The 12946-nt window shown below is 36.5% G+C and overlaps 1 protein-coding gene across 3 annotated transcripts in view; it reads right to left on the reverse strand.

The window, feature by feature from the left end:
* The window catches only part of CDH19 (cadherin 19), a 117204-nt gene that overhangs the window by 83793 nt on the left and 20465 nt on the right, over window positions 1–12946 (reverse strand). Inside the window, exon 2 of one of the 3 annotated variants that reach the window (XM_017729481.1) lies at window positions 351–471. The exons of the other annotated variants lie outside the window; for them this stretch is intronic. The gene's annotated coding sequence lies outside the window, so the exon portion shown is untranslated. The remainder of the gene's footprint in view (window positions 1–350; window positions 472–12946) is intronic. 3 annotated transcript variants of the gene reach the window in all.

The raw sequence follows: 12946 nt of genomic DNA on the forward strand, positions 1-12946 counted from the left end.
AGGTGCTAACACTATGAATATGCATTTGTATTTTGGATAGTCATAATATTTGGAAATAAAAAGCTTTGTGTTTGCTTGTATCAGGGCCTGCGTCTTAGGGAGCTATCCCACGCAGAGCCTGGCGCCAAATAAAACATGCACTTTCTGACTCTAAACTGTTAGAGAGTTTTTGTCCGTCTCAGTTGGATATCGATATTAGATCGATATTCATATTTTGGTAAATCACCACATTGGATGAGACTAAGGTCTAGCTAGATTAGGAGCCAGTTTTCAACAGTTTGTAGTGGTAACTGATCCAGAAAGTCATCAAAATGAGGTAGCAAGGCATTATGGGGTAACATGATCCTTACTTCTTCTTCTGAACTATCCTTATCAATAGCCTGATCAAATCCTTATGTGGTTTCAGGTTTCTCCAACATTATCTTGAAGACAGAGAAAGGTAAAAAGTATCTCCAACAGAGCAGAGTAGATCTGGAAGAGAGAACAGACTTTTGAAAGGGTAATAATACTTCAGAATGACCCAAATAACTCAAGCCTTTCCACAGAATGAGTAAATTGAAAACATGTCATGATTCCCTCCACTACAGTGCGAAAAGGACTCTGCACAAGGCACAAGGACTGGCTAGGGTGCATTTCTTGAAGAAATGAAGAGCAAGTTAGGATCTAAGCAAATAACCCCAATAAAGTTCTAATACGTCAACACTGATAATTAAAAATTTACTATCTGACACGTAACACTGAAGATTTAGGTTCAGAATTTTCCTATTTCTTGTTTTTGGAGAAGGTGCAGTAGCAGTCCAGGGGCTGAAGTGATTTCCCATGAAAGTATCATACAGGCATTTGGCCCAAAACACAAAGTCTTCCAAAGTATAGCATAAATAAATAAATAAATACTCAGATCTGTGTAGAGAGTAGTTACTAGAAAAAAACAACACTGCTGGGTATTACATATCAGTACACATATCTCCAAATTGTAGTACATTCAATTCTTTCTCAGGAGAAAATGGGGAAATAGATAAAATGGTTGTGATTGTTTTTTGGGTTTTTTTACCAGGTTTGAAAGAAAGTAGCCAATGGAACAATATAACAAGGAGTGCTATTCACGTCACCAAATATACCTAAGGTGAGAGAAATAGCAATCTGTTATAAGCTAAAAATCAGCTATATAATAAACAAAATCAGCTACATAGTAAAATACATTGAAACGAAATATGACTTGACATTAAATAGGAAAGCTGAAAGCTGGTAATTATTTTTAAATATGGAATCAAATTAAGAACCAGTTGGTATTTGCAAAGAACAGATGTTAAAGATGATTATTATAACCACTGACAATATTGTATCTTATAATATGCAATATACTAGCACAAAATAGCGTAGAAGGAAAAGTAAACCTCTGTTGAAAACACTCACAGTTTTATGGGCAAAAAAATGTCTTAATTAGTATTAATTGAGATCCTAAAAATATCGTACATGCATTAAGTAATCTAAAAGAGTCATACTTTGCTTATAAAAAGATAAAGTAGAAAAAAAGTTCACCAAACTCCCTGAATAAAGAAAGAAGCATAAAGAACACTGACACTTTATACAGTGATAATGGGAAAAGAGCTTCTCACATCTGCAATGGAGCAGCTGACAAACACTAGTACTGTGAACATCCATATCAGCATCTCTATTACATGCACATTTGAGCAGTGCAAAGGTACTACTCCCAACAGGAGATGTCACTGCCTGCTTCCAACCATGGAAAAGAACAATGTTTCTTGTACCCTGTTGTAAATACAGTTTTTGGAGTCCATGGGGCATTCAGCAGGGACCTTAAAGGAAAGATATAAAAATTTAAACCAGTAAACTATCTAGCTCACAGCTAATATATGAAACAGGAAGAAATTACTTGCTAGAAATCAAATATGCATACAAAACCTCAAGAAGAGTTTCCAGAAAAAACCCAAACAATCCTGTTTAAACATAGAATGTGTCCTAGGCTCAGTAATAGCGGGGTAGACTCTAGGGTAGAGAGGGTTTGTTTTTGTTTTGTTCTGGTCTTTTTTTTGCTGGAGTAAAAGGACTGTCAAAAGATGGAAGACTAGATGAGCTTTGAGAATGATGTTCTGATAATGGCCCACCTGGATCCCCACTTCTGTTTTTCCTCTTTTATCTCCCTAACATGGGTTTACAAAGAAGAGATTATCATGAGAAAGTTTGCACCTTCTTTTTGTTAAGGATAGCTGCAATAATTTCAGTACACAGATTAGGAACTCAGATAAATGAAAAGCCAGGAATTTTCAGGCACTAAAAATATCTTCTAGAGCTTGAACTTGACTTGGTAGTCCCAAGTTGTGTTTTAATGTTGCTGCTTATTATACTTATATTTTATTTGCTCCTTTCCTACCATCTAATAAGGAAACTGAAACTGCAAGGATAAAAAAGACAGAGAGGGAAAGACATACATAATGTAATTCATACAAAAGTGCTCTAAGTGGCTCATTTAGATATAGTTTTGACATATGGGCTAAATTAAGACTTTAAATAGTGCAATACATCTTTTAATGCAAAAGAAATAGTATAAATGGGACTCAATTAATGAGCGGAAAATGTAAAAGACATTCTGGAAAAGCTATAAATTGCTTACTAAAATAAACCAGCAAAATTAATAGATAATGACTCTTGCAGCTCACTGTCATGTCCTCTTAACCACAACATCCATCAGGAAAAGAAAAAAAACATGCTTAGACCCAGTTATTTTACTTATTGAAGCTGCATGAGTGAACACTCTGATGAGGATAATTGAAACTCTCTTAAATTACCAACACAGAGATATATTAGGACTACAGATACAAAAAAAGGTTAATCCTTCCAAGCCCCGTGTGTTCACACATGGCTCCCTGTGTCTGAAGTAAAAAAGAGGCATCTATCAGCAAGGCATGAATCCTCAGGGTGAGGGGATGGCTTCTGGTCTCTGCTCCAAGCACGGCCTGCCTGCCTCCCAGGCTGCTGCTCCTGCAAGAGGAGCTGGCCTGCAGATGGATGGCAGAGCAGCGGCACAGCAGGCAGCCCTGTGGGAGCAGGGAAAGGCAGAGAAAGGTGGGCAAGGGGAAGGTCCCTGCCTCATCCACTGGCACTGCTGTGTCACTTTCCCTCCCAGGGAGGAGGGGAACAAGGCAGCAGGACACAGCACTGTGTGTTTCACCACAAAATGATTAAGACAACAGAAGTTTTTATTTCCTTTCCTGTAACTGTTCATGTTACCGTTATTGCCATCTTCTGAGAAAAATTATTCATTTCAGGCTTCAACAGTTTTATTTCATGCTCACAGAGGAAAAACTGATGCGGTGTTGTGATTATTTATATTACTGCTGGGGATGGTGACATTAACACTGACATTCAAAACCGATGTATAGTTCTGCTTTACAAAAAGTACATGTGATAGTTACCATGTCATCTTTGATTACTGAGCTGCCATTTACCTCCTCAAAGAACAGCAATTATTTTCTTTTTTTATTAGACAAATATGAATAATGCAAAATATTAAGATGAGTTCTTCTCTTTGATCTACTTGTATGAAGAGTTTTTCTTGTTACAGTATTTTTAATTACTTCTAAGAAAACCTAGCCACGCATGTTCTACCACTCTTAGCAGTGCCATAGACGCCAATGAAGTTTTGTGTATTTTTAATTAATTTATCTGGTGTCTGCCATAACTACAGTTCTAAGGAGTTGGGTTTTTTTTCTTTTCTTTCTTCATACTTATTGTACATATGGTGATTTCCAATTTTTAATTTATATGTCATTTCCTATAATGCTCTTTCTGAGGTTGCTAGAATGCTCTCACTTATTGTCTAGTTTGTCTGTGTCTTCAAATAATTATAATTTTCCCCATTAATTCTTTTTCCAGTTCTCTTTTGCACACTGCTGGAACTGGTCATCTTTTTGATATTTCAAAGAGGGGCAGCAGAAAACAGAAATTATATCAATAGAAGTAAACCAAACACGATATGCTGGGGCATATCCAGAGTACTATTTATTTATTTACTTATCATAGACAGTTTAGTTTCATCATTTTGCTTTGGTTACGCTTTAATAATTTCACATATAAAGCAAACATGCATTTTTCTGTTTGGTTTGGGAGTTTCATCAAACTAACTAACATCAATATTAATTTTGGTCATTTACACAAATCTAGGGACAAGCAATGCAATGATTTAGATATAAGTTGGCAGAGTGGCAAAACATGATTGAGACCAAATATTGGAATCAGACTCCTGAATGGAGAGAAAATGCAAGTTTTTTTACGGAAATTTAAAAATGAAAATGAGGGTGATATTTCAAGCAAATTGGTAGAGAATTGGATACATTACATCTGAGTCATTACATCTGAATATTTTTGAACCACCCAGGCAACAAGATTATGCTATCGATAAGGCTATAGATCCACAGAACTGAGGAACATCTCACCATGCAGAATATTTTGAAAAGCCTACACAGTTATTGTGGTGTTTAATAAAGAAGAGCCTAATCATGAAAGGGCAGTCTATTACAATATATGAATTTTTTGAAATACTGAAATCTGCTAAGAATTTAGGAAAAAAGGAGAAGCAATATATGAAGGAATAGGATAAAATATGCACAGTGGTATTCATAGGCAGGACAAAAAAAAAGAATGCTATTCTTTATGGGACAGCATGAGGATAGATATCGGGGGAATAAATCTAGCAGTGAGAATAGGTAAGTTATTTCTTGCCTATAAAGTGATAGGCATTGAGTTAGGAGTGATTTATACAGGAGTTTACCATGTGATGTAACAAAAAAAGTTTGAGGGTGATGAAGGTCTAGATGCAGGAAGGAAGGTATGTAATAACATTTGGCTTTTAGGCCAAACTATTGAAACATCTGTCAGCAATGTTTTAAGTTCAGATGATTCTGCCTTTTGGTAAAGGAATGACCTAATGGTGCCTTAAGGTCCATCCCAGTTTTATTTTCTATGTCACCAGGGGCCTGGGATATGAGGTTATCTTAACATCATGTCTTTAAATGTTAAAAGGCTGCTGTAACAATTTGTTCCAAAAGTCAGTTTTCAACAATGTAATAATCGTCCTTAGCCAATCTTTCTACCTATTATCCAAAAGTTAGAGATTGATTTATACTGCATGGATGAACATATTTTCAGTCTTCAGTAGATTTTAAACCCATTGAATGAAATGTGGAAGGAAGGATCTTTTCTTTCAAAATTTATTTCTCTATACTTCTCTGAAATCTTTTAAATCTTATGTCATTGGCCTCAGAATATGTCTTCTTTTTCCATGATGTTGTGCTTTTATAAGCTCTCATCAACATCAGATAGCCTGGCACCAGATCTGGTATAAAGACAGGGATTTTGATTTGCACTAGTGACTACAGCAGCTGGACCTCATATGAAAGTCTGTTCCCATTCTTACTTGATTATAAAGTCTGTTAAAACATAACAATTTCAATTCTTTCTAGATCATGAAGACTGTCTAGGAAGGGTAGCCTCAAATTTTATGTTTACATCCAATCTTTGTTTCTGAAAATCAGTGAAATAGAACAATCAATAATTTTTCTTCCTTTAGAGAATTTAATTCAGTTCTGGACTAAGATTAATATAAAAACATTCCTGAGGCTTCAGATGCTGGCCGTCAGATACAAATCACAGTTTTAGGAAACAGTCATTGCATGTGCCATTCACTCCTAAACAGAATTAAGTAACTATGTCAAGTCAACCAAACAAAAGAAAAAGCTGGGAAATTTGCTTCACATATTTACAAAAATACATCTATTTTTACACCACTAAATATTTGAGTGGAGTAGTGATGTCAGAGTATGAGGCCGATTATTAATATGCAAGTAAATTTATCCATTTTAAGCAAAAGACCTTGTGCTAGTCCCAAATACATTTTTGCTCAAAGATAAATAGCCTAATGGCACTTATGGAATATCCTAAAGTGCTTTACATCAACAAAAGTTACTATCATAGGTATTTGAGTGAATTTTACTTCACATTGAATTATTATTTATGTCATCCCTGCAGATACATGACTCCTCTGCAATGTATTTTCATTAAGATTTAATGGGTTATTCCTAATGAGTTGGCTTCTTTCTTTCTTTGCAGCTTTTTCCCTGTAGTAAAACTTGTTACTAGAAAAAAACCCTGTATTTTTAAAATAGTACACCTCAGTGATATGTTTTTTAGTGAAGAGTGTGTTTCTGAACTGTTAGAAGAACAATACTTAGGAGATAATATCTTGTAAAGGTTGGAGTGCTCTCTATTTTTCATGTGGTAGTATAATAAGAAACAAATGACAGGCTGGGAGGAAGAACCTTGAAGTGATAGCTACCTGAATAGAAATGAAAAATGGAGGGAAAGAAGTTGAAGGACCTTGCTCTGTCATATGTTTTTCATACACCTAACTCAATGATCAGTTCTAGCAGGACACAGGCACTTGCCTTAGTGACCTCAACTTGCTAGTGCAGGTGGGAGTCAGTTACTACTGCAAAGAACAAAAAAAAAGAGGTGGACTGATGATAAATAGCAGGCAATGGATGAAGAAAAAAGAAAACAGTTAGATAGAAATCTCCAGACAGCATGAATCCATGGAGAAGGACAGTTGGCCCAGTGTCATATTTGCTGAGGTTCTGTCCTTTTTTTCTTTTTTTCTTTTTTTCTCTTTCTTTCCTTTTTTTTCTTTTTCTTTCTTTCTTTTTCTCTTTCTCTTTCTTTCTTTCCTTTTTTTTCTTTTTCTTTCTTTCTTTTTCTCTCTTTTTAATTTTTTTTGTGCAATTTCATGAGGCTTTGTTTTTTTCTTAAAATAAGCATATTTCACATTTATGTACAGCCTACCATGCTTTCTGAATTGTAAAAATAAGAATTATTCTGGTGAAAGAATAATTGAATTCAGCACTTACATATCTCTAACACAAAAGTCAAACAAAGAAATAACTTAGCAATGCACCACAATACTCTGCAAAGAAAAGGAAACTTGCTTTGCAAATTGACTGAAGATTGTATCAGATACAAGATGAAATAGGAAAACTCTTATTCTGGGTTTCAGTAGACTGTGGGTCTTTTTGAACTCCTGCACTTTCTGTCAGATAAGTGAATAATAAACTTGTCCCAATTTTCCATATTGTCTAATCTGTCCATTGTGGGCTTGATCCAAAGCAGAAACCTCATAATTAACATACTTTTTACATGACTTCCATTTTAAATCAAGAACAGAAACCAAGGAAAAATTCAGTATGTGAATATTTAATTGCTTCTTGTGTGTAAATTCAAAGCAACCACAAAAGGAGTGATCTAGCTTAATGAAGCATACAGTGATGATGAAATTTAATAAAAATATGTTGATATTGATAAAGATAGTGATAAAGACATAAAGAATAAAGATATGAAGATAGATGTAAAGTTATAAAGATAAATATAAAAACAGACATACTTCGTCTACAGAAGAGTTTTCTTCTCCCATGTGTATCCTGTGAGGAATCTCATGGGGAAGACCCTTGACTATTTTAAGGTCCAAGATGGGTTCTAATGTTGATATTCTAAAATCCTTTGTATTTTCAGCCTGCTTTCACATTAGTCTCTAATTCTCCCTTGCTTTCCACTCTCTTGAACTTGAGGCTCAAAAAGAATATTTTATTTCAGCAGAGAGTCAGGTTTCCCACTTGAATGCTTTGTATTGAACAAAATACATATCCATGTAATTTTGCTTCCTGCATATAATCATGAAGTACTGTACATGCTTGTTGAGTTTCTCTAATTGAGTAAATATGAATTAGCATGAGCAAGGGCTGGCTATAGTCTTCTTCTAAAATGTTCTTATGGGTGATTTGCACATTACCTGTTGCTTGGGCTCGTCTTTGGTGGTTATTCCCTCTTTTTCTGCACTCATTAAATAGAGACATCCTCATGTAGCACTGGGAGATTATGCCCTCTGCCAAGCAGCATGGCTCTGCCCTGGAGGATGCTGAATAGTACATCTGAGACAGTTAGGAGGACAGATCAAAATCTATGCTCTCGTTGGGTTGCCAAGGGTACTTACGCCCTCACGAAGCAAATGAGGGTTTTGAGTATGTTTTCTTATTTTTCTTTTAATGACCCTTTCTCTGCTTGTGAAAGCTGCAACTGTATCCTGCTCTGTATCCAATTTTGTGGGAGAGCCATGTTTAGGCTTATTTAAAAAGCAGTTAAGGAAATAAAGTCAGCAACAAGGCCTTGGAGATATATATAGACACACACAAATGCACACCCATGTGCATACACATATGCACACATATTTGCATCCAAAATCAGTATTGCTAAGATTTGTTACTTCCTCCTGAAAACAGGAAAATAGAATTTCACACATTTTGTCTTGATTATGGCAAAGATTAGTTAACCAAAAATATGGATTAAAGGCAAAGATGCCTGAAACACATTGCCTTTCTGTATTATGTCAGTGGACTGTTATCAGTGTGAGCAGACATCTGTCTATATTCATTTTGAATTACTCTGCTGGCTTTTTTTGCCAAGACAAATAGAGTGGTAAATGTAATAAACTAAATTTTTATTGTATGACAAGAAATAATATCAGGATCTTGCGGAAGATGTAAAAATCCTGTAAGACAGAGCTTTTACCTCTCCTAAAAGATGGACTCCAGAAACAGAACGAAAAATGCAAAATTTTTGGAAAAAATAAAAACAAACAACAAAGGTACAGGAGCAGGGGGAGAGGATCAGCCCTGCTGAGGTGAAGGTTCATTTTCCCCCCCAAAAAAGCAGCTCAGCAAACTGTGGCAGATGTCACCCTGACAGGGAAAGTGGCAAGCAGCCATCTCAGCTCTGCTTGTAACTTCTTTCACTAGAGTCAAGCTGCTTTTTCCACTCCATTCAGCATGTTTGTGAGTGCTGGGTTTGTTCAGAAGACAAAAAAGGGCAAGAGCTCTAGAATTCAATAGAAGGTCAGAATGGCAATCTTTTTTGTGGGGCCGGGCTTCCTTTTTTACTGTGACATCTGGAGCCATTACCAGAACAAATTAGAGCAATTCAAACCACCAGCAGGAAAAAGTGGGTTTTCTGTTTTTCATACAGCAGAGCTACAAATTTGAGAACAGGAACTGGGGCTCCCAACAACTCAGCATAGCAATAGATTTGCTACACTTGCTTTACAGATTCATGTGGCAACAAATGTAATCAGTGATTAAACTAAAGATGTCCACCCTTCAGCACAGCCTCCACAAAAGGAAGAGAATAAATAATTACACTAATGAGTTTGCACTTCATTTTCAGCCTGTTACAGCGTGAAGTACTAATAGTTCAAAGGAGGCATGCAGCAGAATACAGAGCACACCTCCTCTTTCTGTCTGGCATTTTAATATCGTGACCAAAGCAATTTTTAAAAATTCCATATTCCAGTAAATAATAATGAATATTTTACTTGTGGTATGGATGTAGACTCCTTAGACTATTTAGAACATTAAGTCAGTTACTGGTGCTAAATATTTTGAGTATTTGGCTGACTTTAAGCTTTAGCGTTCATATTCTTTTACATTTCACCCTATACTTAAACAGAAACAAGTTCTTTCTACTGCCTGCGAACATGAAAGCTGCACAGGTAATACATCTTCTAGGTGCATTAGCTGCAGGCAAAACTGGGTCTTACAGATGTAATCTATATTTGTTAGTGGGACTCTGTTCAACAGTAAAACAATTTATTGTGTCAGATTGGACTGAATCTCACTTTCAGGAGACTTTCACAGCTTTTATTGTTAAAATGTTTCCCCTGTAATAATTCAATTTTCTTTTTGATTGTACAAGCTTTTTTTGCAAAACATACCTTGCTGTGATTCAAGTAGAAAAAAATGCATCTTGATGAGGTTGAGCAGAATTGTATGTGCAATACCAAGGTCCCTGCTCTATTAATAGGAAATATCTGAATAGCAAAGATATTATACTGCCTTCTGTTAACTCAGCATTTGTAAAAATGTTCCCTTCAGTCACCAATCTCACCTTTGGTCTGAGAGCCTGTTCTGACATGATTCTGATGTCTTGATATTGGGCTGACGGCCAGCAGAAAATGCCTTTTACTTGTAGTGCTGAGGGTACTTGGGGGACTCAGACTATAGACACACAGAATGGTTTGGTTTTGAAAGGACCTTAAAGACAATCTCGTTCCAACTACACTGCCATGGGCAGAGACAGCTTGCAATAGACCAGGTTTCTCAGAGCCATTCAGCCCGGCCTTGAATACTTCCAGGGATGGTTCAACCACTGTTTTTCTGGACAACTGTTGCAGTGGGGATCCTGCAACACGCATATATCAAACCAGGAGCCCCGTGGAAAGGAAATATATATGGACAGACAGATTCTTGATAGCTGTTTCAGAGATGTTTATTTCTCCAGCCGCATGGCCGGAGCTCTGCCCTCAGGAACTGTTCCAGTCACGGACCAAGGGTCCTTCTGCCCGCGCAGGGAACACAAACCAACCAATGGGAACGAGGCTGAGCAGGGGCAGGGAAACCCCGTGTCTGTGCCCTCAGGGCCCCTCTCCCAGGGCTACACGGCAGGGGGAGGGACCCCAACAGACAACCAGTTCCAGTGTCTCATCACACCCACAGTAAAAAATTTCCTCCTAATATGTAATCCAAACCTACCATCTTCCATTTAGAAGCCATTTTCCCTCGTTCTATCTCTACATACTCTGGTAAAAAGCCCCTCTCCACTTTACTCCTAGGACATCTTTAGGTACTGGAAGGCTACAATCAGGTCTCTCTGGTGGCTTCTCTTCTCCAGGCTGAACTACCCCAATTGTCTCAGCCTGTCTTCATACAAGAGGTATTCCAGCCCTCTGATGATCTTCACGGCCCTCCTCTTCAATGTACTGTTTCTCTCAAACTGCAGATTATTTAACCAACTACTGTATTTATAGCCGGTTCCTGAATAGATACTTAATAGAAAAAGTAAGCGAATGAAAGTACCTCTTTTGGAACACTAGAGGCACCCTCCAAACAGAGAGAATCCATTTGTTCATGCTTTGTTTTTAGGAAGAGCTGCACTCAGTGCAGATTAAGTAGGATTGAAGGATCTAAAAGTTGAGTCCCAATGACACTAAAATTAATCATGGAGTAAATCTTCTAACTCTACCAATAATAGCAACTTTTTTTCCTGCCTTTTATGTCCTCACTTACAATTTTTATTTTTCCAGAATTGGGATCTAATGAAAATAACGTGTTACTGTCTTAGTTCATAGGGACATGGTGCAAAGTTTTCATCCTGCTGTGTATTACCTCTTATCTGCCAGTGTTTTCTCATTACATCACCTTCAAGAAGAAACGCCGTTTTCTCAACAGAACCCTTGATATTGAAGAACATCAGACATCAGACAGATCAAAAGCATTTTGAAAAACTGTTGGGAAACTGGTAAAGGCTTCCTTAAAATCTAGTTTGATAGAATTAAAAAAAACCCAAAAAAAAAACCCAACAAATTTTTCATTACTGGTTATCCAGAAGACTTCAAACATCTCATTAAGATGAAGACCTCTTTACACAGAGATGGTCCACAGTTATCTACCATCAGAATGGGGTGTCTGTCTATTTTATGGAGTCCTTGTGTTCAGTAGGACCCCTAAGTATGAGAGTAGCACTGGATAAAACAAGTTTTTTCTCTATAAGAGGTAAGCTACTCTTCTTAGGAGCCGGGACTTGGACTCAAAGTTTGTCATGGGTCCTTTCCAGCTTGAGATATGCTGTGATTCTAGGAAGAGATTATACTTTGTATAACTTGCAAGTTGAATCACTGTAACTAGCTTTTTGTTTTGTTTTTTCACTTTTAATAGAGATGGACATGACCTCTAGAATAATGAATTCAAGCCTGTTCTGGTGGAATTTTATTATAAATTCACTATTTTGCATGCTAATCCATAAAAAAGAAAAAAAAACCTACCAGAGCTGATATTTGAGACCTAGTCAACAAGAAGTGCAGCACTTCTTTTCTCACAAAAACAATAGCAACAAAGACAAACCCAGAGTTTTACCATTAAGTATAATCTAATATTCACTTGCCAGAATAAGTCAAGATGACCATACACTTGCAAACACAGAAACCCAAAACTGAATTTAACCAGATATGATTGGTTTATCCATTCATCCTATGCAAAGGATGCTACTATGTTATCATGTTACTAAGATTAATTTACAAGCCAATATATGGCTGTGCTTGGCCCTTGCCAACACATGGGATTACTATGATAACCCACCGGAATTATCAAAAAGAGTTTATGAGTATTCTTTATCCAGAATTTGGCAAGCACCTAATGCGTTTTAAAAGGGTACTGTCACACTAAAAGGGACTTGAGCTGAGTAAAACAACCACCAAGTTGAGAAGTTTGCATTTTATACAGTACAAATTGTACCACAACTTATTTATAGCAACCAAAAGTTTTAGTTTCAGGTGACATCTAAAAGAAAATCCTATGTCCTATGCTCAGCTTAATCTAAGTAAAAACCCTCTTAACATAACAGATATGCTATATTACTTATTTAGTGGTATATATCTTACCTCGTTGGAAGTACTCAGGTAAACACAGTTTAGGATCTGTGGCAGAACAATTATATATAGCACTTTGAGAGAGTTGCATTTCACAGAGCATATTTTTACCTAGGGGCATTTATTTAATGAAACTATTTATTTCAGAGTCAGTATTCCTTGTCTTTATTGTTTCGCAGAAATATACAGATTCCTGAAAATAATTAATATCAGTGAGCCCTGAGGAAAGAAGCAAAACTATCTAGAGTTTCCTTTACACTAAATCACTTCATGACTTTTGACAGTGACAATTTCCTTAGAGAAATTATGTTTTAGGATACTTGTTTTACGTATTTGCTTCACATTCCAAATGACATTCATTCTACTTTTGCTGCAAAGGAACCTACACCTGCTGAGCATTCTGACAGA

Source organism: Corvus brachyrhynchos, unplaced genomic scaffold (genome assembly GCF_000691975.1).
Source record: "Corvus brachyrhynchos isolate BGI_N302 unplaced genomic scaffold, ASM69197v1 scaffold331, whole genome shotgun sequence".
Lineage (NCBI taxonomy): Eukaryota > Metazoa > Chordata > Aves > Passeriformes > Corvidae > Corvus > Corvus brachyrhynchos.